Genomic DNA, 27,498 nt, shown 5'->3' on the forward strand with positions numbered 1-27,498 from the left:
GAGAATTGTTTGCAAGTTCAAGACCAGCCTAGGCTACAAAGTGAGCCTAAGGCCAGCCTGAACTGCATAGCAAGACCCTGTCTCAAAAAGACAAAAAAAAAAAAAAAATTAGATCTCTTTTAACTCAGAATTGAAAGAAGGTATGTCTCTCTTCTCAAGTTGAGAAGAACTAAAGTAATAATGTAGACCTAATTATACATAGCTGACTACAAACCGAAAATATATTTTTAAAAAATTGTTGGTGATATGCAGTCACGAGAGGGTTGCTGGTGTTAATCACCAGTTGCTCCCCTCTCCTCTGCGGTGAAACCCACTGACAGGAGCCACCAGGATGGAGCCCAGCCTGGCCCCAGAGCCTCCTTTGTTGTCTACTGGTTCTGTTTTGCCCTCTCATCCTCTGGGTCCCTTCATAGCGCTGCTACTTTGATTACACTATTGACTACTCAAAATCAGAGCAGATATCCCGTTACAGAGGAGTCTCTGTCTTACCCACTGCACTTCCTGAAAGAATAACTTGCACATTTCATCCACTGCATTTCTTTTGCTCTACTATTTTCTGATCTTTGTGCTTTTTGAGGAATCATTGAAAATGCTGAAGGTATTATTCTCCTTGGGAGGAATAGTCTTTGGGAAAATGTATCTTCTCCCTGCTGTGGTTTTCAGGGTTTCATAAGGCCTGTTTGCTTTAGGTAGATGAAAAACAGCTGAAAAGACTCAGTGTCTCTTCCACTGAGTAAATCATGAATCGTTTTCTGTATCAAACAATCCATGCATGGTATTGCTGCATCTGGTGCCTTCTTGGTAATTTTCTATTTGCCTTCTTAAAATCTATCACATGAGGTTGTGATAATGTGGCAGTTTCTCTTTTAGGGTGCAGTTCAGCCTCTTTTTGGTTCTTCAGCTCACTTTCCTGAACTATTCTTTTCCGTATGATAGGGATCTATCATTTATAGACACTAAAGCCATATACTTTATAAATCAAGTAAGACATAGACTGAATTGTATGTGTATTTTACATAAAAAGTCTTATAAATTAAGTCAGATATAGTCATACATTGGGGAAATCACCTTTTAAAAATAAAATAGGTGCTGCCCTTGGAAGATAGGGATATATGAGCTCTTCTCCATGTAACATATATAGAGTTGTGATGTATTATAGATATTAGACTCAACAACTTATTTTTGCAAAAGACTTCTTTGCCAGGTTTATATAGATGAGAGAAATAATCAGGAAAATCTCTCTGTTTAATATAGTGAAAATAAAACCCTTAATCCCATAACCAGCAACAAAGAACCCCATGTTCCCAAGTCACTTTTCTCATCTCTGGAGAAAGATTGAGCTCAGCTTATGGTTTTTGTTTTTGTTTTTGTTTGGATTTTTTTTCCCAAAGCTGCTGTTCTCTTAATGTTAGACTGTATGCAAATCCTAGGACGAGTTTCTTCTACTTGAAAAGTGTGCATTTTCCCACTAGGGTAATTGTTTACTCTTGAAACTAAACCTGTAATTACTGTTATCTAATGATTTTATAGCATGGTGTGCACCATTTGAAAAGAAATTTTTCCATCTTTTTTTCCACTGGCCATTCAGAGATACAATCTGGTGATGAAAATTAGCTATTTTCCACTAGTGTAGGGAAAAAACACTCTGCAAAGGCAAAAATGGACTCCCCCTGCCTCCAGATTTATGTTTCTGCCTGCACAGAGTGGAAGTAGCCAGGAGCAGAGTAGGATTATTCTCTGTGAATACATTTTTATGAAAAGAATTCTGTATTTCTTTCTCTCTATGGATGGGAAAGCCTCTATCTTAGCCTGTATCCATGACTTTGTGGGGCTTATAAAAGAGAAAGAAAATCCTCCTAGGAAGAAACGCTTTAGGTCAGAGTGAGCAGCACCATCACAGAATTTCCAGGCTTCCTTTCCAGGGTTGAGCTTAAAACTGGAAGAAAAAAGAACACTGCTAGCACAAGTAGGAGTTGCGGAGCCAGGAAGAGACTGAGCACACAAACCCCTTGCTGCAGTTGTACGTGGTCCCTGATGGGATGGAAACGTGAGAGCTGGACCACCAAAGAAAACTGCATTAGCACTCTGCTTGGGACACAACTGCAGCTTACAAGAAAACTTTAGGAAATTGCTGGGCCCAGAGCAAGAACATAGACATTCCTGAGGACGAACAACCAAGGGGAAAGGAGCTATTTACTTTCTCGGGAAGTTATGAAATCTCACATGTAAAACAGTCATATTTTTGTATTACTTGACTTAACACTCCAGGAACTTACCCCAAGCCAGCTGTGGCTCCCATGTTGCCCTGCTTATTAAAATTCCCTCCTGTTGATTCCCACTCCCTTTACCCCGACTCTTGCCTGCCCTGTTGTCCTTCAGTTTCTTCTCTGTGTAATTCTGGAACGTGTCTTTTCACTGCTCCCAGAAAGTTTCCTTTAATAGCATAAAATATGCTATCTACAAAAGTGAAGGTTTGCTGTAGAAATTCTGGAGAGTTCTGAAAAGTGCCAAATGCAAAGGAAAATAATTCTATCCCCTGTGCATTGCACCACAGTTAACTCTTTAGTGGTACAAAGTTGTTACGTCTTTTAAGCATTCAGACTAATCCTCTGATGACAAGAACTTAAGAAATCCCTGAGATACAGTATGAGATGGTCATCCTGGAAGACCAAGGCCACATTTTCCCTGTCTCAAGCCCTGAATGCAGGCAGCACCCTCCATGTGCAGCGTCCACAAACCTAGGGTTTCAGAGAAACCCACAATCAAGAACAAGACCAGAGAAGAAGAAATGTGTTAGTCCTTTTCACTCAGAGAAACTATAAGTGCCTTTCTCAGCTGCGTCCTTTTCCTTGAAATATTGAAAACGTGTTAAGATGATTTGGGGGCCAGGCCTGAAAGAGGTTTCCCAGACTGCCCAGAAGATGAGTTTATTCACCTTTGAGAAGGAACCATTGTCACCGAGGCTGGAGCCCCACCATCTTCCTTTGGCATCTGCAGGGTACAGAGTGAAGAACAGTGGCGGGCCAGGAGGGCTTGGTACCCATGTGCTGCCCACCCGCCAGCGTCTGTGTGCAGACAAATGTCCCTGCATGGAGCCTCGCCCACAAACAAATTACAAAACTGCCATTTGTAATCCCCAAACAGTTCTCTGTCATTTAATGAGAAAATTCATCTTATTTTGCCTCCAAGCCCTGTAGCCTTATTGCATTTGCACATATTTCAAAATGTTTCAAGTACTGACCAGATAACATTAATGACTACATAAGATAGGCAAATGCTTTTAAACAAAAAATAAATAAATAAACGTGTGTGCGTGTATGTGTGTGTGTGCGTGTGTGTGTGTGTGTGTGTGTGTGTGTGTGTGTGTGTGTGTGTGTAAAGTTAATTCTGTCTGGAGCCAAACAGGTAATTTTCCCTTCAGCATTTTTTCAGTCAGCTAAGACAAGTTGGCCTTTGAGCACAGTCAGCCTGTCTGCAGGCTGGCTTGGCTTACATACCAGGGCGGGAGTTTCTGCAGAGACAGACAGCAGGATGATCTGATTGGCTCCCATCCAGAGCATGCTCACAAGGGCCTCTTTGACGAAGGGTTCTTGGTAAGTACTGTACCAAAAGCAGCCTGCCACCCTCCTTTCAAAGATACCCATTTAGAGTAATTCCCAGAAAGGGAAAAAACAGCAAGAAACAAAAAAGGAGGGAAGTGAGGGAGAAAGAGCTGAAAACTCCAGGATTATCACAAGAATAATTATGCTCCCTGTCATAGAGAAAGGGGGGAAAGTTATTACAAGTAAACTGCTGGATGTTGAAGTGACTGGTTGGCAACTGTGGAAGAACATAAGGAATGTGCAATTAAGCTCATTAAAACATCATCATTATGCTTATCAATCTTTTTCCAAAAGAGGTAGGGTGAAGCAGTGTGTTAAGGCATGACTGCTTCTGCAGATAACGATCCAGGACTACCTGACTTGCTGTTCTCAGCAAACAAAATCAGCTAGCAGCCTTTGCAGCTAGGCAGGCTGGCTCCAACCCACCCTGGAGTTGGACCTGAACTCTGGCCAAGACATGGGGGGGGAGGGGGGCTGGCTGCACTCATGACATGAGTCCTGATCAGAAAGGCAAACTTTTACTAAGCACCTGTGATACAACCAACCCTGGTGTGCATGAGGAAGTTCAAAAATTCTGTGCCTGATGGGAGCCCCGCCTTCTAGGCCCTGTTAGCTTAGGTGGGGAGGTGAAAGCTGGTTGTTCATTCATTCGCGCAACAAATACTGAGAGGCAGCCAAGCACAGGCGTCCTGCTAAATGTGCTAGGACACAGCCCCGTCCTCACCATCCAGCCGGAGGCGTGGTCCACACAGCCTCAGTGACGCAAGCTTAGCAGCATGGCGAGCACTGGAGGAGGAGGTCGAGGTGCAGCGGGCACACAGGTGGGGAGCAGTGCTACAGACACACTGGCCCCAATTCCCACTGCTCCTGGAGGAAGACCAGTGTCTCTCTCTTGCTTTCACTTTTACTCTTGCTTTCCTGCTGTGGGTTTTAATGACATTTTTATATTAAAAATATTTGTTTCTTGTTGAAAATGAGACACATGCAGAAAATGAAAAAAAAGAGAAGAAAAATCATATGTAATATGGCCACCCAGAAATACCTACTTTAACACTTAGGTCTATTTTCTTCCAGTATTTTGTTGTTGTTTTGTTTTGTTTTGTTACAAAATAAGATTATTGTCGGTGTCACTCCCGGCCGGCAGGAAAAACACACGACAGATTCTGACGGTGTGCAACCTTGTCTTTATTTGTCTCCGCGTGGGCCCCTCGAGGCCTCTGCTTTGCCACCAGTCCTTTCTCGCCGGTGGACTTTCTCTATCTCTCTCGTGCTTCTCTCTCGTGGCAGGAGAGGCATTCACTTTTATAGGGTAACAGTGGCCAATCAATTCAAAGCGCGCGATGCGGGCTGATTGGCTAACATCAGTTGTTGCTAGGCAGACTATCTTACAGAGCGGGTTGTTTAAGTCGCCGGGGCAATCAGGGGGCAGGAATCAGGCGCCAACTTGGCTCACTCGATGGGAGGGGTAATTTAGCTCAGGCTTTGCCTTTTCCTACAGGCCTTACGTCCGCCAAGTAAGGCGACCGGGCTCGGCCGCGGCTCCCAACAGATTATTGTTTACTTGTTCTACATGACAATAATGTGAACATTTTCCATATTATTAAATATGCTTCAATCTGTTGTTTAGAAAGTCTGCACAGCTTAACCAATCTTCTCCCCCGACCCCCTGGAGATCAAACCCAGACCTGCACGTATGCCAAGCACATGCTGTAGCTCTGAGCTACACCCTCAGCCCAAGCTGAATCTTCTACTGCTGGATATTTTATTTACAGCTTTTTTGCCATTATAAATAATATTTCCCTAAAGATCTTTGTATGTAATTACAATCACTTATTTTACATCCCTGCACTTATTCACAAATGAGATTTATGTCACAATTACCTGTAAAATTATGGAAAGTTAGATGATACAAAGCAGAGTATAATTATGGGACCAGTAGTGCAGATGAGCACCTGTAGAACAGAGATTTCCTGGGGATTGGCAGCCTCAGAGGCTTACCAAAAAGGTGGCTCTTGAACCTGATGGTCCAGACCCACATTACAACTGCAAGTGGTCCAAAAACTTTGGCTTACACTTTGGCCTGAGCATCTTTTTCTCCACCAGCTAAGTTCAAGCAGCCTTGTTCACCTGTGTCAACTGCACATCTCAAGTTCAAGTTCAGTGATCCATGGAGGTTTCACCTGGGTGCAGATTAAAACGATTCCTGGCCCTCCTCCCAGACCTGCTCAATCAGTACCTGTGGGACAGGATCAAGAAATTTGCATTTTTAAAATGCTCCTCAAGGCAGTTCTAGTGCAAGGTATGCAAGATCCAGGGTTGCAGGAGGAACGCTTGGCCCCAACGACATACCAGGTGCCGTGGTCCAAAGCAAGGGCTCTGGTTAGAGCCGGGACTCAGACCCTGGCCCGCCGCTCTGTACCGTGTGGCCCTGGGCATGCTGCTTTGCTAACTTTTATGTTTGGAATAAAAGGAAGATAATAATAGAAAGAGCCCTCCAGGAATGGTTGCAAGAACTAATTGCAAGGAGTGGTCATTCCTACACATTATTGCTTGCTAAAGCAGGAGATCATGGAGCCATTTCCCTTACTTAGCCTTTTGTCTGGCTAGAGCTAAGCTCACCATGAAGCTCTGGTTTGGAAAATGACCCCCCCCCACCCGCAGGGGTCTCCTGCCAAATGCCCTCCAAGGCCTTCACCTGGTGTTTTCCGGACCCCGTTGGCTAGCAGAAGGAAGCTGTGTGATACCATCTGAGTGATGCAAACGTGTCCTTGGATAAGCACCAAGTTAAGCGATGTTGGGAGGGCAGGAGCAGCCCAAAGAAGCCTGATGTGAAGAGGTGTGACTGGAGAAACTGCAGGAGGAAGCAGCTTGACTTTCACTCCTGGTCTGATCATGGTAGTATAAAAATGGACCCAAAGGTCTTCAGGTGGAAGACCAGGTTTTAGGTTTCATTTATTAGCTGTTGTTAAACCCTGTTAAACCCACGTTCATTCCACACAAACTGGAGAGATAGATCACTTTCCTCTTACTACTGAAGTACATGTCATGTCTTGAACTGTTGATACTTCTTAGCTTTGTTTTTGGGCCAGGGATCGAACTCATGACCTTGCGCTTTCCAGGCAGGCGCTTATGCCACTGAGCTAAATCCTTAGCCCCATGTCTTGAACTGTTAATAAACTCAGTAAGATCTATTTCTTATTCCCCAAATATATTAGGTTTGTTCACATTCTCAGCATTCAGTGACTGCATTGGGAAGCTTTTGGTTGGTTGTTTTTGTTTTGTTTTTGTTTGTTTGTTTTGAAACACAACAGACACAATCCAGCTGCAAAACATTTTTCCAAAAGACTTTTTTCCTCATCTCCAGCTTGGAAATTTGCATTCAAGGACTCCTCCCAGCCAGCCATACCTTCCAGAAAGTATATAAGGAAATTGTGTCTCATTGGTTCAAGAAGCAGATTCCAAGGAACTGAATTCTTCTTGATCATCCCCCCGGAGCTTCCACCCATGGGTGCCCTCCCATCCACAGCACCCATTGCTACAAGTGGCCCAGTTTCCTCATGCTGGGGTGCTCCGCAGCCGCATGATCAGAAGATGAGGTACAGGGGGCACCAACCCCAGGATTCTCAGAGCACTTGGTAATTGAATAGGGGTGCACCCCTTATAAACAAGTGAGACTAAAATGCATTTACTTCCGAGAAGGGCCATCTTGGGCCAAAGACAGCATGGGCAATACAGTACTGGAGCCAGCTCAGCATGAATTGCAAAGAGCCAGAAATAAAAAGAGGAGGGGTAGTGAAAATATAACCAAGGGGAAGCATAAACACGTCCACACCAAGGAATAGAATCTAGGGAGGTGAAAGTAAATGCTTGAGCAATTTCAAACTATCCTGTTCTATTCTAAAATGTTTAAACATGGCATCAAGAGTCATCACAAGGAGTTAACATTTGTGGTATGTTGAGTTGCTGGGGGCTGTGTTGAGGCAGGGGCAGAAAAGAGATTTTAAGGAAAAACAGAAAGCTGGGAACAATCCAGATGTTTTGTTGATCCATGATATTAAGTTCACATTTGATTTAAAAAGGCAGAAATAGGACATAGAGCCCTTCCTTGGCAGCCTGCTTCTGTTTTAGTGATAATTGAACCAATTATACATGTGAACATTGAGGTTTTTATTTTTAGATCAAGAAAATAATGAACAGCAACCTCTTACACAGGCCTATGCATACCATGACTGTATGTTTTGAGAAGTCTGCTGTCTTTAACAAAGTGATTGCAAGAGCTTTGCTCTTTTGTAAGGTGAAAAACAGAAAATTACAATGCTATGCCAGTGTTTGTTGAAGTGATCATCCTGAGATTGTGTGGGGCTTATCTCCTGGTGTGATCAGCATGGCCCTCTCAAATAGAGCTGTCTTAAAAACACAGATCCACCAGTAAGATGTGTTTTAATTTTGGTCTAACAGCTTTAGGATTACCCCTCCAGCCTGTATCTCCAGCTTTTGTACAAACAAGGAGCTTACACAAAACTCCGATTATAATGGTGACTTGAGGGAAGCAAAGCCTTGTTTGGTTGATTGAGTTATGATTGTACAAAGAACAAACAAAGGCTTTCTGTCCTTCAACATAACAGTTATGTCTTACTCCTCACTAATAATGCCACATTTTCATTTAAAACAATATTTGTACAGCCCGATTTTATTCCTAATGTAGGTGAAATGTGTTGCCTCCAGGTTGAAATCCAGTTTTAAACCTATAAGCTAGAAAAATAAGTTCGATTCTCCACGTTTGAGTTTTGAAACTGTTGATTCTGGTGCTTTAGCTTGGTAGAGAGACAGAGACAGAGGGAGAAACCCACAAACCTATCTAAACATGTGCATCTATACATGTGTAAAAATTTCTCTGCCATAAGAAACTGATGTTACTTTGTTTTCTGAATATCTCAGTAGATGTTTCTGTGATCTGAGTGAACTGACTTGCAGGCCTGGACAGTATTATACTTTCTCTTACCTTCCTCTCCGAAGTGCAGTGGATATTCTTTGACAACTGTTGCAGTGGCATGTTGCAGTTTTAATTTCTAGTTTTATTTAAAGTCTCTCTTAGATAAAATAGACCAGACGATTTCAGGGCTGGTAGGTACGTGCTTTCTTGGGAGGGGTGACCACCAACCACCAGTCCTGCAAGATACTACCCATCTCATTTCCTGTGGGGCCAAGGGCCGCAGCACCCTGTCTGCAGCTGGCTTACGGGGTTGCTGGAGGCAGAGTTCAGATGTGACTCTTCGACCGCAGGGCACACAGGCTTGGCCCAAAGGACCCAAAGAGTGAAATCAGAAATGCAGTTAGACAAAACCAGCCTGAGAACATTTTTTTTTTCCTGAATGGAAAGCAGAAAGCAATCCAGAAACAGGAAGACAAAGGAAAGTTTCTACAAATTGGAGTAGGAGCCATAGTTAAGGCTTCTAAAAGTGAATTTGAAATTACTTTGGCCTTATATTAGGAACTGAGTGCTTTTTGAGTTTGCCAAATTCATCTTGAAAATGTAGTTAGATTCTGCAAGCATATTTGGGCAGGAGATTTGAATTAGAATATTAGAACTTCAACAGGACTCATTTTAATCAGCTAATTTGGCATTTTGAAAGGACTGAGGGTCATTGTAATTATGTAGGGATGTGCAGTCATTAGCTCCAGTATTCCAGTTTCTCATTAATAGCTCCCCGGAAGAGGCATCGACTATGAAGCTATCACAGTTGCCTAAAAATGCACATTTTCCCTTGAAATTGTGGCTTATTTTCCTCCCAGGCGCCTCCAGAACTGATTAAAGTGCCTGGCCCGCATAGCAGTTCCCTTTAGGTGTCAAGGCTGTGTCTCACACATGTGTAAGGGACTGAGACATTTAAATCTCAACAGCCCAGCTGGGCCCAACCAAAAATCTGGGGCAAGGCTGGTTTAAAGGAGGAATAATAAGAATCACAGCTAGAGGATGTTTTTGCATAGCTCCATTCCTGCCATTAGACACTGAAAACTCAGTACCCAAACAGCCCCTGCCACTTGGCACCAGACTCAGAAACCCATTAGCAGCGCCACTTTGGTGAGTAGAGAATGAACTACTGAGCATGTGGCCTCTTGGTAGACTTAGAATTACCACTCGCCTTTGTCAGAAGCCTCACTCCAAGCATAATTTTACATGCCTGACCTGTGCTGAAGGGGTAAGGTTGAGTGAGCTGTTCTTTTTTCTGCCTGCTCAGAGTATCTTGCCTGGCTTTGTAGCACTCAGAAGTGAATGTAATGACTTGGTGGCTGTTGGAACGCTACTGCTTTGAGTGATGACACTTGATAGTCCTGTGTTCCATGCTTTTTTTGGACTATGTTGATAAAAACTCACTTTGTTTAGTACCTATTTTATACTTCACCCACATCTCAAAATAGCTCTCAGGTGTTTTATTGAAACATGCCACAAGGTCATTGAAAGCTTTGAACCCTCAGCCTCACCCTTTTCCTGCCTTCTGCCATGAATCCCCAAGAATCTGTGATAGACTAGGGACTGATCAGAAGCTGGCACATTAGCCCTTATAGACGTGACCTCATCTTCCCAGGGCTATGCACTTGACTCATGTGACAGTGCTCTTTCTGGAAAATAGTATGCCTAGAGTGTAGATGGGGCAGGCAGAGAAAACGAAAGAAGTGGAAGGATAGGTTTTAATTGTTGCAACAAGGCTGAGATGAGAGTATCTCCACAGTCCTGGGAAGTTACTCAGACTGATGCCCACCCTGCAGCACTGGGCACCCTTTGGAATTCTTAGCTCGGGCTAGGGTGTTCTCCTGCTCTGGGCCAGCACTTCCTGGGTGTGATTTACATGCTCGTAGTGGGGAACCAGCTCCTTAATCCCAGTCAGTGCCTATAGCTGCAGGCAGTTCTTGATCGTGGGAATGAAGAGATTTGTGGCATGGTTAATCCAAAACAGTGAATAATCCAAGAGATAATAAGAATTCTCTTTAGTTGGCTTTATATGTACGTAAGTGCTTTACCATTTTGCTTAAGCTAAACTTAATCTATAAAATGTTTTCTTAGTTTTTTGTATTACACAAAGCAATAGATTAAAAAATAGGAAAATGTAAGAAATTGAGAAGAAAAAGATAATCTATATATTCACATGATAGTTCTTTAACTGACTATATACCTAGACATTTCTTTCTGGTTGTATACACACATAGCTATACTTTTTTTTTTTTGAAACGGGGTCTTGCTATGCAGTTAAGGCTGGATTTGAATTTACTTTGTAGCCCAAGGTGTTCTATAACTAGCAGTGATTCTCCTCCTCAGCCTAAAATGACTAAATAACTAAATGACATTAAAAGCTGGTTTATAAACTTAGTTTTGTTTATTTGTTTTATTCTGTTTTGTTTTTTTACCAGGAATTGAACTCAGGACCTCATGCTTGCAGGTGCTGCACCACTGAGCCAAATTCCTGACCCTATAATCTTAGATTTAGATATAATTTCAGACTGAATTGTTAGAAAGCTTTGTTGCTGCCAGCCATTGGTATATGTGAATCTCACCTTGCGGCTCCCAGGAACCTCCCCCAGAGAGGAAAGCATTGCATTTAAATTAATCAGAAGATCAGGAACAAGATTCCCATGAGAAGGGAGAAAAGTTAGTACACAGTGAAAGGTACTAAGTAACAAAAAGAGCACCCATCCGCTCCTGTAGCCCGTAGACCTGAAGTGTCCCATCCGATGCCATAGAGAGGAGGCAGTGTGTCTTAGCAAGCTGCTGGTCACATGCCTGTTCAGTATGCTTCTTCTTAAGCCTTTCCTTAGATAAGGGGTCCAGGGGGCAAAGGAAACAATATAAGGATAGCAGGATTCAGAAGTGTTCTTGGAAGTTGTGAAACTGCCTTAGTGGTAATAAATCAGGTGGGGTGGAAGCTGAGTTTCTCTGAATCCATGAAGGCAAAAGGAAAAGGACGAAAATCTACACCAGCTTAGCATAGTGAAAAAGATGTAGCGAGACTGCACTTAGTTGTGTTTTCTTTAAATTTTGGCCCGTATATATTATATATCTTTCAAAGCAAGTTTAAAAGCTGTCAATTTCTTAGTCATAAGAGTTTTAGTCTTTAAAAAGGAAATGATTTCTATCTGCTTTTTATCATCTTTGAAAGTACTGGCTTCCTTCTATTGTCTGTGTCTTACACATGACTTTTCTATCTGTGTCGAGATAAAAGTGACAGTAGCTGATATTCACTGAGTGCTCAGCCATGTGCCAGGGAACATGCGAAGCTCTTTGTGTTATTTCATACACTCACATCTGGGTGCATTCTGTTTTCATCTCTTACTATAGAGCTTAGAACAAGGCCCACAGTCATACAAATAGCAGATGGGAATTCTCGGACCTGACTCTACAAAGTCTGACCTCAGTCCTCACACTCTTGACCAAGCCCCATCCCAAGTCTCCTCTGTACCTGGGGGCAGCAGACCCTAATCATGGACTTAGTACCTCAAGTTAAGTAAGAAGTGCTAGGGATTTAGCTCAGGGATGCAGCACCTGCCTAGCAAGTATGAGGTCCTGAGTTCAATTCCCAGGACTAAAAAAAAATAAACAAAGTTAAGTAAGAGCTTTTTCAGTACCAAGTACAAAGCAAAATCTGCAGATTAAAAGCACAAGTAGAAAAATAGTTCTAGTATGTATACAAAATATGTTAGCCCTAGTGGTACCTAACACAGGTACTAAAAGTGAGACCATCAGAACAAGGGAGGAAAACCCTTCCAAGGTTAAGAGTTTGATACTAAACGAGCTCACCTGCCAGCCTCATCTTTCTGCTTTCCTTATTTTCTTCCCTTCTTCCTTTCCTCCTGTTTCTCCAGTTTCCTTTATTACCATGGCAAAGTATTCATTTCAAAAATCCTTGGAATTTTAAGTCACTTAACCAACTTTTTTTTCCTTTGGATTTTTTTGGTGAGGGGCGTGTATTTTTTTGGTGAGGGGCGTGTATTTTTTTGTTGTTGTTGTTTTGTTTTTTTATGACAGTGTCTTGCTATGTTTCAGGCTGGCCTCAAACTCAAGATCCTCCCACCTCACCTTCCCAGAGTGTGCAATTACACCTGGCTTAACCAATTTATTTCAGTCACACTCTCCAAACTCCATACAAGGCCAGGTGAGGTGGGATACAGCCCAGAATGCCCCGGACCCTGGCCCTGCCGGGACCAGCCTTTTCATCAGGCAGAGTGGGGAAGAGGGCTCAAGGGCCCGTGGGTGACTGGTGCTTCTCCAGTTACCAAGTCCAGAAAAGGAAAGGAGAAGGCAAATCCGGCAGCTGCAGCCTGTCTGGTACAATGAAGACGAGTGTCTGCCGGAGGCCTGCCCGCTCCTGCAGTCTCAGATAAAGTATATGCCATGCTTATTGTCATGGGTGGGGACACGTGCCACAGCAGCAGGACCCCACTTTCCTTCCTCCTTGTATTCTACCCCTTTGCTAAGGATTCCATACCCCGGTCTCCTCCTTCACCCCAACTTTCAGGATGAGCCTCTCTGTCCATGCCCAGCCCTGTCCACATCCTATTTTAACTTACAGTGGCTTACAGTTCCCCAGCAGATATTTGAAAAGAGGATGAAGTGATTTACATAATTAAAACAAATTGCCTGACGAGTGTGGGCATCCACTGTTATGGGATAATAGAATGATTTAGATGTTGTGGGAGGCACAGGGCTGGGGAAAGCAGCTCTGCCACCCTGGAAATGCAATTACTGCTCCACAAAGCTTTTCTGGAGAGGCTGAGGGCCAGGGCGCAGAACATGGCAGTTGTCTCTGGAAGAGAGCAGGAGACTGAAATAGAAGAGTCTTCACCAACCTCCCTTCTCGACTTCAGATGTGTGGTGCAATTCCTGGAGCAACTGCTGGAGCCCAGGGAGACATCTGTTGTTTCCCTGTGACTGTCCACCCATTCAGTAGTGCGTTTTTCTCTCGACGTGTCTTCCTCTCTCTGTTCCTATGTGTGTACCTGTATCTGTCCTGGGTTTCTGATGTCACAGAAGAATGTGTCCTTAAAAACAGATTTGAGTTGGTTGACACATGTCTATAATCCTAGCACTTTGAGAGGATGAGATGAGGGTCCCAAGTTCAAGTCCTGACTGGCAACTTAGTGGAACCCTATTTCAAAAATTTTAAAAACGAAAAGATCCGGGACTATAGCTCAGTGTGAAGGCCATGAGTTCAATCCCCAGTACTGCAAAAAACCATAAAGGAGAAAGAAAAAAAAAAGTTCACATGTCAGATTAAAAGACATCAGAGGGACATGACAAGTAGAAAACTAAGTGCAGTCTTAGACTGAACCCTGAGACACCGGATGGGAGGAAGCAGTGCAGAGTATTATCAGAACAACTGGTGGCATTAGAATAGGGCTGTGTGTTTGGTTAGTATTACCTCGTCGCTACATTTCCCGACTTGGGGAATCTGTTCTGGTAATGCAGGAGGGCGCTATGTCTGCGGGTGACTCTCACGTGGTTCCCAGCCCCAAATGCACGCATGTGGAAGGAGAAAGTGGCAAGGTTATAAGGCACAGTAAGCATGACCGGTAAATCTAAGGATGAGGCCAGGAGTTCACATCCTTCTTTTTCCCACTTTCCTGTTAAGTTTGAATTTCTTTCAGAATAAGAAGCTTTTAAAAATGACATTAGGAAGTAATGCTGGCCCTGTAGCACTGCCAACTATTAATTTCTTTAAAAAAAAAAAAATGGAGAGGGCTAGAAAAGGAAACTAACATGCACACACCAAATAATTTCTGCGTGAAGTAGGGAAGCTGAAATTTGCAATTAATTATATCCATAAGGAAGATGAGCCCCTGGATCAGCTGCAGCCCTGCTGACTGTAGCGTGCAGAGAGCAGGCCTCAGCTGGACGCATGCAGGGTGTGGCCAGCTGGGGCCTCACCGTAAAGCTATTACAACTGGAGAGAGGACCCTTCTTGTACACAGGAAGAGCCCATGCTCACCTGGTGGGGTCAGGGAAGGCTTTTCGTTTAATTTACATGGTCTCTTTGCCTCTCATTCCCATAAGAAGCAAACTGAGTTGATGAGGTTAGTCCATGTGGAACATCAGATGAGAGCAGGGAATGCAGTCTTCAAGTACTTAGCGAGCCAGACTTGCCCGCCATGGTCCAGAGGGTCAGAGCTGGAGGCTGCATCCACCTGCAAGCTGAGGTCTAGGGCCAGGTAGAACAGCAAGGCAGCTGAAAGCCTCAGATGCCCCTGTTAGGTTCTGCTCAGATGTCAGGCTCGAGGCCGCATAGCATAGGTACCCACCCGTGCCTCCTGTGGCCCTACGTAGTATTTGAAAAGGTACCTGGCCAGACCTGGATGTCTCACCTCCCCTTTCACTTCTGTTGCAGTGCTGCAAAGCATAGAGTGGGTAGGAACCCAGGAAAGGCCCAGTCAGATCCCTGGGAGCCAGGTGAGCAAGGGAGGCTGGCAGTGAAGAAGAAACTGGAGAGTGTGTGCCCCATCGGGAGGTGTTTGGAATTCATCCCATTGCGGCCATGGGAAGGCAGATGACCGATCTTTCCATTTGTAAATGTTGGCAAGTTTTTTAAAAAAGTCTGAAACTGAGCATGGCAAAGCAACACATCTGTAGGCGAAATCTGGCCATGAGCTGCCAGCTGGCAGCCTCCGATCTGATCCAATCCATGCATTTTACACATTTGAGAATCTTACTCCATAAACAGCCGCTGGATTTCAAGAGGGAGCTGGCTGTTGGAGAGGGCAGGTGACTTCCCTAAGGTCACACAGCAAGCTGACGGCAGAGGCAGGCACCTTAGCTGTATCAGAGTGTGTCCTAACAGTGAGTGCTGCTAGACACGAAAACAAAATACGACTAAAAGACAAATTAATTCCAAATGTTATTTTAAAAGACAAATAATTCCATAAATACCATACCATCCTACTTTTGCCAAATGTTTATAGAAGCCCCTCCTTAAAATTTACCTAGTAGGTTTCTTCCTAACAACGAACTGTTTAGAAATAAATAGATTTAAAGACGAGGTTCCAGCTGTCAGCAGCAACAGAGAAAAAAAAAACCCTCCAATTTTTAACTGATTTGTTTTCGAAATAAAATGGATAGATACGACTTCCTTCTGAAGCAATGTTTTTCTTTCTTTCATTTTTTCGTTCTTTCTTTCTTTTTCAAGACAGGATCTCACAATGTAGTTTCAGGCTGGCTTTGGCAACCCTTCTGCCTCAGCCTCAAATATTAACTCTGTTTTACTCGTTGCGGAACTGTTGGACTTCTGTAAAGCAACTGTGGTGTTTTATATTCCCCACACCACTGTTTTCATCTCTCCAAATTGTGACTGATTTTTAAAATTCTAGCTGTGCTGGCAGATGAGAAGTAATATCCTGTTGTTGCTTTGACTTGCATTTCTCTGATGATTAGTGGTGACAGCATGTTTTCTTGTTTCTTGGTCACTTGTATATTTTTGGAGAAATGTCTACTTACATCCTTTGCCCACTATTTAACTTGGTTGTCATTGTATTAAGTTTTATGTATTCTTTGTGTAATCTAGATATATTCTCTTATCAGATAGATGACTTGCAAATGTTTTCTTCTGTTCTATAGTTTATCATCTCCTTTTGTTGATAACATGCCTTGGAGCCTAAAAATAGTTTTTGATTTTGATGATGAGGTTCAATTTATTTTCTTTAGTTGATTGTGCTTTGGTATCATAATTAGAATCTTGCTAAAACTCAAGATTCTAATTACAAACATTTATCCCTCTTTACTTCTCAGAGTTTTTGTAGTTTTGAATCTTTCATTTAGGCTTTGAATCCTTTTCAAGTTAATGTTTGTATGTAATGCGAGGTAAGGGTCCAGCTTCTTCTGCATGTGAACATCTGGTTGTGCATCCCACATCTCTGAAGGAAGAGAAGGCCTGGGGTCCGTATGGTCTGCTAAGATTCACTTCACTGCAATGCACCTGGAAATCCACTGGTCAGACAGAACAGAACTGGCAGGGTCAGCTTTCTTCAGTGATAGGATGGCCAGTTTGGCTCTCAGAAGCTCTAGTGTACTAGCCAGAGGGTAATCTTTTTTTTTTTTCTTTTTCTCTTTTATTGAAACATAGTACGTGTATATATTCATGGAAACAGTATAATTCGATACAAGCACACAATATATAATAATGAAATCATAAGTGTCTCCCTCTCTTCAAACATTAATTATTTCTATGTGTTGTGAACTCATAAAATATAATTCTAAAGCTCATAAAGTGTGCTCATGCAGTAGATGAAATAATAACCAATATGGTGTGATTTAATCACCCTAATTTATACTTGTCTCTTTATTTTATTGCCCTCTCCTGGTCTTTTGGCTAAAGTAGGTTGTAATAGAGCAGTGGTCCCCAGCCTTCCTGGGAACTAGTTTTGTGGAAAAATTTTTCCACTCATGGGACCCTGGGGGGCTTGGGATGCCTCAAGCACATTTCATTTATTGTGCACTTTATTTCTATTATTATTATGTTGTAATATATAATGAAATAAGTACACAGTTCACCATAATTCAGACTCAGTGGAAGCCCTGAGCTTGTTTTTCTGCTACTAGTAATGGGAGTAATGGGAGACAGTGATACCTACAATGCATTGCTTATGTCCAGTTTACTCTAAAATCTTTTGGTTGCTCTCACTGCAAAGAAAAACCCTGCTTCATAAAGACAATGTTAGGAATGGAGGCAGAATTTTCAGTGCTTTTGTGGCAATCTCAGGATATTTTGCCTTAACTTTAAATTCAGAATGTGCGGAGATTGGAAGCTGTCTCAGACAAACTCTTAAGTGCACTGTCATTTGCAGTTTAAAGCATTTGGTCCTCTTCTGGCACAAAGTAAGCTCAGCTGGTTTATTCACAAATGGGTCAAAGATCCGTTGCTTCCCAGTTCAGGGGTCTTTTGTGGTCAGGAAGTAATATTCACATTCTTCTGAAAGTCGAGATGGGGATCATGCATCAGCTGGGCAAAAGGAGTCCCCAACTCAATCTCTTTCAAAAGCTTTGCTATTTGAAACATTTCCAAAGTCTCAGTATTTGCTGATCACCCACATAATTCTAGTCTGGCTTCAATGCAGCCACTTTATCTGCTCACTACAATACAGTTGTCATTCACCCCTCCAAGAATAGACTGAGTTCATCGAGCAGGTTGAATATGTCACATGAATAGGCAAGGTTTATGACCCATTCTGTGTTACTGAAATGTCCTGCCAAGATGACTGTTTTTGTAAAAGAAATCTCTGGAATGTCTCCTATAACTCAGAAACTTTTAAAAACCATCTCACTACACAGAGCTGAATGAACAGTCTTGAGTTAAAGGCATGTAATTAAACATGCTTGGTAATTTTAATTACATACTTCAAGATGTTTTTAAGTTCAATCTTTCATCTAGTCAGCATTGTGGGGGATGAGATACTGAATGGACTCACGTCCAGAAGTGACTTCTTTGACCAGGGCAGTGAAACCAGAAAACTCTTCAGTCGTGTTAGCTGCCCTCTGTGAATATACTGGCAAAAAAATAATCAACTTAGTTTATCTGATATATAATCATTCAAAGACTTGCAAAGTTCTGCTGATGTTTGTTTTTTACTCATTTTTGCTAGGATTAGCTGCAGACTTACCAAAACTGTCACTGAGACAAGTATGGGAAGTAGGCACCAATGGAAGTGGTAAATAAAATAATGGATAGTCTATACACAGACTAAAATAAGTGTCAGATTATTACTTAAAGCCTGCCACCAGCTGCAGCTGTACAATTGAAGTAAACCAACTCACTTGCACTGTAAAGCAGACCATCAGATGCACCTTGTCACTTGCCACTCACTGACACAGTTTTGATATAAGTCTGAAAGCCATTGATGCATTATGGTCTCTGGAGGGTCAAACCCACTGCTGATGTTAATCTGCATTTGCAGCTGCTCCCTGTCGCTAACGTCACTCTCTCAGCTCCACCTCAGATAATCAGGTATTAGATTCTCATAAGAAGCACACAATGTTAATCCCTCCTCTACCTACTTCACAAGTGTAGTTCAGAGTCCCATGAAAACCGAATGCTGCTTGTGATCTGATAGGAGTGGAGTCCAAGTGGTAATGTGAGGGATAGTGGCCTGAAATATAGGTGTGTCTTCTCTCACTTACTCACAGCTTACCTGCTGCCATATAGCCCAGTTCCTGCCAGGCCAAAACCAGTATCTGAGGACTGGGGACCTCTGTTTAGAGAACTGCGTTGTTTGTCAAAAGACAAAGAGCTGACCAAGCACAGTGGCACACACCTTGGGAATCTTGACCTCCCTAAAATGAGATGGGATTGAAAGGGAAGTAAAATTAGAGGCTTGTGGTTATGGTAGTCTCTGAGCCTAAGGCAAAGTCGTGCTTGGGAGACTAACTACCTCAGGTGAACCAACTTAAGACATAAGTTTGGGGTGACGATTTTAAATTCCACTAGTTTCTTTAATGCGTCTATTAAGCAGACGTATTTGACCTGACTACTAGGAAATACGCAGGCCTATACATCATTGGGATGTAATTGCAATGGACGAAAGTCTCTCAAGTCAGTTAACATACTGCTTGGAAAACATTTATAAGAGACAATAAATTATCAAGACAACACTGTTAACAACCTCACAATAAGCCAAGTTTCACCCATGTACATGCAGGAGCCCACCTATTTCCTGAAAGCTAATCAAGCTGAAGAGTGTCCCTCCTGTTCACAGGAGTGTGTCAGCATGCAGCGAGGCTGCTATGACCCAGGCAGTGAAATGAGGCTGTCCATGCCCAGGAACAATGGTGCCTATGTCATCACCAGTCAATGACCGTTTTAGTGCCTTATACCTAGGAGGCACCTACCAAATGCTGGCCAGTCAGCTGAGTACACTGAGCTTGAGTCTTGCAACTAAGACTGTTTCTACTGTCTCCCCCACTAGCATTTTAGCACCTAGAAAGACCATGTCCCGTCAAGTTCCAGATGCTGTACTGGCATGGATAGAGTTAGCATAAAGTTCTGTATGAAAATTCTAGAAGGTAGCATGATAGCAAGTGAGTCAAATAGTCCCATCAACTCATATCTGTTTTTAGCTTGGGGAAGAAGATAGCCTCACCCCCAAGATGCCAGCTCTTTGAGTGGGGTGCTTAGCCCCTCATCAAGTCTATACACTGCTTGCTTATAAAGTAAGGGCCCAGCCTAGACTTCTTCTGCAGGAGTGTGAAATAATCTGGCATTAACTTTCTCTCACCCTTTAGTGTTTCTATCACCTAAAGCAGTTTTTCCTCCACTGCTGCATTCAAATTCCTAGGATTCAAATTCCTAACATGGGGGGGAAAAATCCCACAGCCCAACAATGTTAATGATCAACCTTTTATTTCTATGGTTTGACTATTTCAACCTCACGCCTAGCGAGTTATTGAGACAGACTGCCTTCGTCCCAAATAAGCTGAAAATAATAGACTGGTCAGAACTAGTGCAAAGAAGGCAAATTGATACATGGAGTAATTGAAACTGTGATAAAAAGAGAAACAGTCGCCACCAAACATGGGTCTCTCTCTTTTGTGTGCGTCCAAATGTGTGGGTTTTTTAAATATCACCAGATAAGTTTGTGATAGTCGACAAATGTGCAATCTGATCTTTCAGAAGAATAAACAGTTCCTTGTTAATTAATTTATACGGCTGTCAGTACAGCTTTCTCTGTCTTCGCACTGTAAGTGTTTCCCTGCCATAGATTTTCTTGCCTTCCTGGCAAACCTCCAGTGAGAGCCTGGGATTTATTAGACTGACTTGGTGCAAAGTCTATTGATTGTGGCCCCGAGGGTAATAACTAAATAGAACCGGAGCAACAAGTCAATAACACCATTGTTGCTGCAGCCTGCATTCACTGGAGGAGTGAGATTGTTTTACAGCAGCCGAGGGTAATCATGGGCAGATCAGTGTGTTCAACACACGCTGCACCGTGTTAGTGCTGAGGACTATTTGAAAGCTTTCAGCGGGATCGCTGGAGAATCGGGGTGGGGTACTGGGATTATGAACCCTGTGAACTCCTTCATTACAGCTTAAAGGTTGCAACTTTAGTTTTTAACATCTGCTGCAACCTTGGAGCTCAGGAGCAGGGCTGGTGCAAGGGAGTGCAGGCAGTGGGTCTTAGCACTAGGCAGTTTGTGTAGGTCTGTGTCCCAAACATAAGATGGTTATGGGCAGAGAGATTGTCTAACAGCTGCTGGCTGTCATCTATGCATCTATCTGACCACGTAAGGTGCTAGCTGGTGCACTCCAAAGCCCCACACACCCAGAGCACAGGCCACATGAACCCCCTGAACAGGAGCTCTCATTACCAGGAGAAAGCCGTAGCATGCGTTTTCTCACTTCCAACTCTTGAGATGCTAAGGCAGTGCAGGCTAGCACAAGCTATTTTTTGAAGGCTTGCTTAGAAGGCTTGCTTCCACCTCTCACAGCACTGTTTCCTAATTGGTAAAAGTTCAGTACTCACACTTGCTATAAGTCATGATTGGGTTCTTAATTACAGAAAACAAAATCAAAGTCCTTGTCAATGCCTGTCATTCTTTTGCCTCTTGAAGAATCCTTACTATGCCTCATGGCTGAAACCTTCCATAGGGAACCAGATAATGACGAGATAGGCCCCCAGATGGGGCTAGTGCTAACAGGCCCCCAGCCTCCTACACCCCTTGTCTGAGGGTCTGAATCCCTGAGGTGGGGATGACCTTCTCCGCAGGAAGCTCCAGGACCTGTGACCCAAAGTGCGGGTACTAAATTGATCACCAACAAATAAATACCTTCTCTTTAGTGAGGGTAGTGACAGCCCCAGGACAGCCCTTTATTACACAGAAGGTTTATCCTTTGAATCTTTGACACAGAATATTGTGGAGAAGACTGTTTCTGGGGCCATAACGTAAAAAACAAGATTTCTCCAGAAGCAGTTTATCCTAAATGTAAACCCTGCATGGAAGAGATACTTTTGCCAGTGGTCCTTGCTGATTATCACTCTCCCATTCCATACATGACTTTTACCAGTCAGAGACAAACTCCTGCAGGGAGCGGACAAGCCTTCCTGGGCCAGCATTAGGAGAGCACCGGGCTTCCCACCCAACCTGCACAGGCCTGTTTTCTGGACATTGTGGCGTTTGTTCTCTGGCTCCTTTACCAGGCAGTACTGCAGCTAAATTAGATTCTGCCTGTGTTGTTATTTAACTTCTGAAGAAGCAAACAGGTATTAATGATAGCAGCTCCCACAGTTGCCTTGTCAAGCACAAGTTACCCTAGAAGCCAGTCCTTTCAGATGTGCGGCTTGGAATTACGAGTTATCTGGGTAAGCACCATGTTTCTAATTAGTACAAGGCCCCCATTTCTGTGTTGTTGAACTGAAGAACCACTCTGTGGCTTTAGGCAAGGCAGCCGTCTCTGAGCAGTTGCTTGGGTTCTTCCCATTTACTATCATCTGTACTAGCCCTTTTCAAATGCGGCCATGTGAACCAGTTGTCTACAAACACCCACAAACATTTGGGTGACCCAGTTTTGACAGAATGCAAATCTATCACTTTATTTTTAAAAGAATAATCCTGCATAAGACTAAGAATTTTTTCTGTTCTATTTCACTGAAAGAATCGTTGGCAAATCCATGGCAAACGATAAACTCTGAAAGATTGTTTATTTTTAATTATTGCAGTCTGTGCCACCTTAATGAAAGATTTAGAAGCATGACAATTCTGCCAGGTATCAGTCTCCCCCCCCCAAAAATTTTTTTGCACATTTAGTCACTACTAGTATACAGTATGGGATGCCTTCTGCTGCTAGAAGACCCGGGGAGCCTTCTTATTGGACATTTTGTGTCTGAATGAAGAATTCCTGTCTGGTGTTTATTTCAACTCTGTACACCAAACAGTCCATAGTATTTTCATATGACCTAAGAATTGATACACTTTGGCAGAGAAATCTGCAGAAGTTCGAGAACCAAGTGACACATTCTCCTGGAAGAATAATAATAATAAACTAAGTTGATTTGTTCAATACGTTCACATTTGCAATAAAGCTGTTATTGTTTGGGTGGCTGCTTTATCCCAACTTGAAAAGGGACAAGATGAAAGGAAGGAGAAGTAGTGTACACATTTGCAGTCCTTTTGGAGGGCCTTCTCATCTCAAGAATTCCAACAAAATATTTTCAATAGTATGCATTTTTCTTCATTTCAAGGGATCAGTACCATCTCAGATAAAATAAACAAGGGGACAGAGTCAAAAATAATAGATCTGTGCATATACTAGATGCTAAGAACTCAAAGGAGGTGGGGTGTGAGCTTGTAAAAGATGACCACAGAGCTTAGCTTTTTAAAGGGATTAGATTCTAGCATGAAGATAAGGATAAGCAAAGGTAAACAGTAATATATTTAACTGCTACAAATGAAACAGATCTGTTGTAATGTATCTGCATTAGAGAGATGGTCCTTGTCTTTTCTCCTTATGATTTACAAAGTTGTTACAAAGTCATAAACGCTCATGAGACCAAAGTTATTTTCAGTCATTTCATATCACCTGGACTTAGATTCAGAGAATGTCCTTGAGTCTGCTAGCACATGCTCACCTAGTATTTTTAAACAGTGACCATCTCAGTAAGTATTTTCTTCAACAATCCAATCGGCTTCAGCAACTCCAGCCAGCGTATGTTTTTCATCACTGTGTGTTTTTTTTATGTGTGTGTGTGTCCAGCATTTCATGAATTAGAATAATCTGAAAATAGGCATCTGAATGATTACTCCCATCAACAAGTGAGAATGGAGACAAAGAATTGTTTTTCAGTCTTTCTGGTTTACAGAAGCTCTCGTGCTCCCTATGACCACATGTGCTGTTTTGCTAAGAGTTCCCCTCCTCTTTAGATTTCTCATAGACTACTTTTCTATTTATTATTTTTTTCCTCTCTGAATTGCCCATGTTAAGTGCTTGTTTCTAAACTTACTCACAGTAAGGACTTGCACAGGATTTTGATCACTGAAGATTTAGGCACCATCACGATCTTGGTAGAAAAAGAAATTAGCAATTTCTTTTGTAGTTTGCTCAAGTTGTGCACATTATTTCAGAATCAGACATTTAAACCTTTGAAAACAAAAGTTAAAATTACATCCTTTTTTTTCCTTCACCTTGTAGAAAACATTTCCAGTTGAGGTTTTCCAAAAATAGCCAGTGCTTCCCAAGTTTCTCTCACATCCGAAGTAACAGATGAATAGTATGATATGGATAATCTCATGCAATCCTCATGTTAACCCTGTCTAGTATATATTGTTGTTCCCATTTTATGGATTAGGAGACTAAGTATCAGTGAAGGTACTGATTTTCTCAAAGGTATATGGCTAATAAATAGAAAACAAAACCCTTACGTTGGTCCACTGTGCAGCACAAGCTGATCTCCACTTCCTCTGCAGCTCATTCCCTCCCATCCTACTCCATCTCATGGGTGAGCTCCACCTGAAAGCCACCACGTATGCTGTGGCACCTGCCTCAAAACCCTTCCCCATTTCCAGCCACCCCTCCCCAGTGCATGTTTCAGATCTCAGTCCTAATGTCACACCGCTTTGGGAAGCCCTCTCGAGCCCTGGCCAGGCTCAGTCCTCACCTACAGAGTGAAGCCCTCCAGCTGCGCGACATGAAGCCCACTCTGGATGATGGGCCCTTGTGCTTCCAGAGTCCTCCTAGACTGGCGGATTCATCTCTGCTTCTTTTACAGCATTGCCATGTTTGAAATAGCACACTCTGTGCATTTGGTTGTTTTTCAAAGGTCTGATGACAGGGACCTGTCAGATTTTGCTCATCACTGTATCCTTGACTGAAGCCAAATCATTTTCCCTCACTCTGCCCTGAGGTTTGTTTGACCCCATGTACCCAGGGCCACGTCACCGGCTATTGCCAGTTGCATGCTGAGACTCACAGCTGCGCTGAGAGCAGAATGTTGAAACTGTGCACCGACTCAGAGGACAGGCAGGCAAAGGATGTTGCGATGACACTTGGATGAGGGTGGCCCCTATAAAGGCCCTTTGGCTTCTTTTTCCCGCATGGAAGTGCATGCCCTTTCTCCTTGAGGGGCAGATATAACTTAGCGTTTCCAGGGCCTTCTGAGTGAAAACATCTGTATCCGATTTTTCCCGTCTCAGCATATTAGTGAAGTCCGGCTAAGGAGCAGCTTGTAGTTGACAAGACTCTCATCAGCAGGTGTCACTGCCATCAACCAGAATTACAGTGGGGCTGTTAGAGCTGGTGCCCTAGCCAGATGCCAGCCTGGGTAATTACATTTGGTCTACCTAGATTCCCTCTGGACCTCTCATCGGACACAGTATTCTTCAGCTCTGAACTCCCTGAACTGCTCAGGAGTGTTTGCTAAGAGCCTTTCAGCTGCTGCCATAGTTCATTCCATAAATGGATGCATTCCTGAAGGACCACTTGTCAGGGGGTGTCATTGGGGGATTCCTGCTTGGTAGACGACTGGCCTATCTAGATGGCCCCTTAAGCCCCTTCCCTGTCCAAGTCCAATTCTGTGATTCAGTGATTGTCACCCTCAAAGTACAGCATTGATGTATGGCTGAGAGCCCTGTAAATGAAAATACAGTGTACTGCCAGATTGAAATGTAGTAGGAAAGATGTGTAACACACACACACACACACACACACACACACACACACACACACACCAAAGAAAATCTGGACCCAGATGTGGATATCCCTGGGACCCAGAAGTAGTCACGATTGTATTTCCTCTCTTGAGTATACTCTGAAGCTATAATTAAATGAATACAAAAACATATATATGTTGAATGAAAGGTGTATAATCTTGGGGATAATTCTGATGTAATTAACACAGCAGAGCTGCATCGAGGCCAACATGCAATGACTGGAATTTTCCAACATTGATTAAGCTGGACCGAGGAGAACTAAGTCTTTGTCTGAAAGCTGCCAAATGAAAACAACTTTGGGATATTTAAATTCAGGTTGGAAATTGGTTTGAGTAAAGAATATTTAAACCACAGCTGTTCAAGGGCTAAAAACTTATGAGTATGTATGTGTGCATGCACCCATACACACACACACACACATGCACACATGCACACTCGCATACACACACACTGCCTCCTCTGAAAACAAGTTAGCCAAAGGTGTACATTCCTTCTAGGTTCTCATGATCAACAGATGTAAATGTTCACAGTGTTCAGATGAATTATGGACCCTAATGAGATTTCAATACTGAGCAAACAATAAAAATTTATGCATTGCATAGTTGCCGTGGCCTTTGCCTCCTCGGCTAGTGTTCCACCTTTTCAACAGCTCTGGTAATATAATATCCAGCTGGCTTTGGAGGTAAGGAGAATGCGGGGAGCAAATTGAAATTGTGAGAAATAATTTGATGGATTACTTTGTCAGAGTAATGCATGGCCTTGGCATAATTACCGTGGCCACCTTAACCCTGGAGGCAGGTGGTGACGAGAGCCTGCAGGGTGTGGGTGCGGCACAGTCCGGCATGTGCTCCTTGCCCCGCTGGTCCCCAGGGTCCTTGGAGTCTAGGCGCTCACCAGCAAATGCCGAACAAGCACATTCCTGTCCTAGTCCAGGGAGCGAGCGGGACAGCCGAAGGGCTGCCTTTCCCGGAGCTGTCATCTGTGTCACAGTGAAAAGAAGCAAACAAAAGACAGACCAACCTTGAAATAAAATGGGGCAAAGACAGGGAAGGGGATGAATGATATCTTTTAAAGCAGTGTGCTGGAACACAATGGCAGACACAGGCACGGTAATCTTTTTTCTCTTTTTATTTTATCAGTTCAGACCTTGAACTTAATGCTTGTCTGCCTTGTACTTTATAAGATTCAAATCTGAGCATGTGATTAATAACAGATCCCCGTGTGTACGTGTCAGAGACCACATCTGTAGCAAATCGGCGAGTATACTTCTTACCTTAGTTTTACTTTGGAGCCATAAAGTCATTCCTGTTTTGTGAATGAGAATAAACCTATTATGCACTAACATAGCTACACCCAGTGTCTGCTCTCTGGGGAAAAGAAGTTGCCTCTGTGATAGAGCAGCTCAAATTTCAGCATTGGAAAGTGCTTTTCAATGTGGCCTTCAGCAGTGAGAAACCACTCCCGCCTATTTCTTGCTTTTATTATGATAATATAAATATATTTGTAGCCTGTTGACAAACTCATTTGGAGTAAACAGAGTGGTCTAAATTGTAAGTTCTGATGTTTTAATGCTAAATCAGGCGATAAGTCAATGTTTCAGTTTGGCACAGCCAACCACATGTTCTCCAAAAATAGCCTTTGACACTTTTTAAAGCCAGTGGGTTGTGTACTTAAGCCGTTCACAAAAGACTTCATTCTTGTCTACAAATGGCAAACCTCCCCTTCATCCCAAGAGTGCCCAATTTGAGTGAGGTTGGCAAAAAAAAAGACACCTCCCCTCTTTAAAGGCATTTCTCCAACTTTTGCTGTCTTCAAAATGAAGCTTCTGGAGTATGTGGGGAAAGCGTGCCTAAGAAAGGTTATCTTGGTTTTCATTTAACACACCTCCAGCTGACTTTTTCAAAGGTCCATCGTAAGTATTTCTGCATAGCTGAAAACATAGATTCCACCCTGGAGAGATCTCGGACTGTTCATGTTACACTGCGAAGCCTTGTGTTTTCGCGTCATGGCAAAATCTAAGATGTAGGCAGCTCCCTCAGTCCCTGTTGGCTTTGGATTTTAGTCTTTTCATTGTTCTCTGCTGTAAACTTATACAGAAAAAGACCTCTGTGCCCCCAAATATAAGCTCAGCCAGTAATGTTTTCCCACCAATGCCAGTGGGGTAGCTAAGCAGGGCCCACCGAGTATAGAAAGGGGAGGAAGAAGGAAAGGGGTCTATAAGGG

General features: G+C 43.0%; 1 protein-coding gene across 5 annotated transcripts in view; it reads left to right on the forward strand.

The window, feature by feature from the left end:
• The window catches only part of Vti1a (vesicle transport through interaction with t-SNAREs 1A), a 370,470-nt gene that overhangs the window by 303,165 nt on the left and 39,807 nt on the right, over positions 1–27,498 (forward strand). The window contains exon 9 of one of the 5 annotated variants that reach the window (XM_063244702.1): positions 1–24,030. This exon is cut by the window's left edge and continues 12,261 nt beyond it. The exons of the other annotated variants lie outside the window; for them this stretch is intronic. The gene's annotated coding sequence lies outside the window, so the exon portion shown is untranslated. Of the gene's footprint in view, positions 24,031–27,498 lie in introns of those variants that run through there. 5 annotated transcript variants of the gene reach the window in all.

Source organism: Cavia porcellus, unplaced genomic scaffold, assembly GCF_034190915.1.
Source record: "Cavia porcellus strain 051 isolate PalLab524CR breed Dunkin Hartley unplaced genomic scaffold, mCavPor4.1 scaffold_2, whole genome shotgun sequence".
NCBI lineage: Eukaryota > Metazoa > Chordata > Mammalia > Rodentia > Caviidae > Cavia > Cavia porcellus.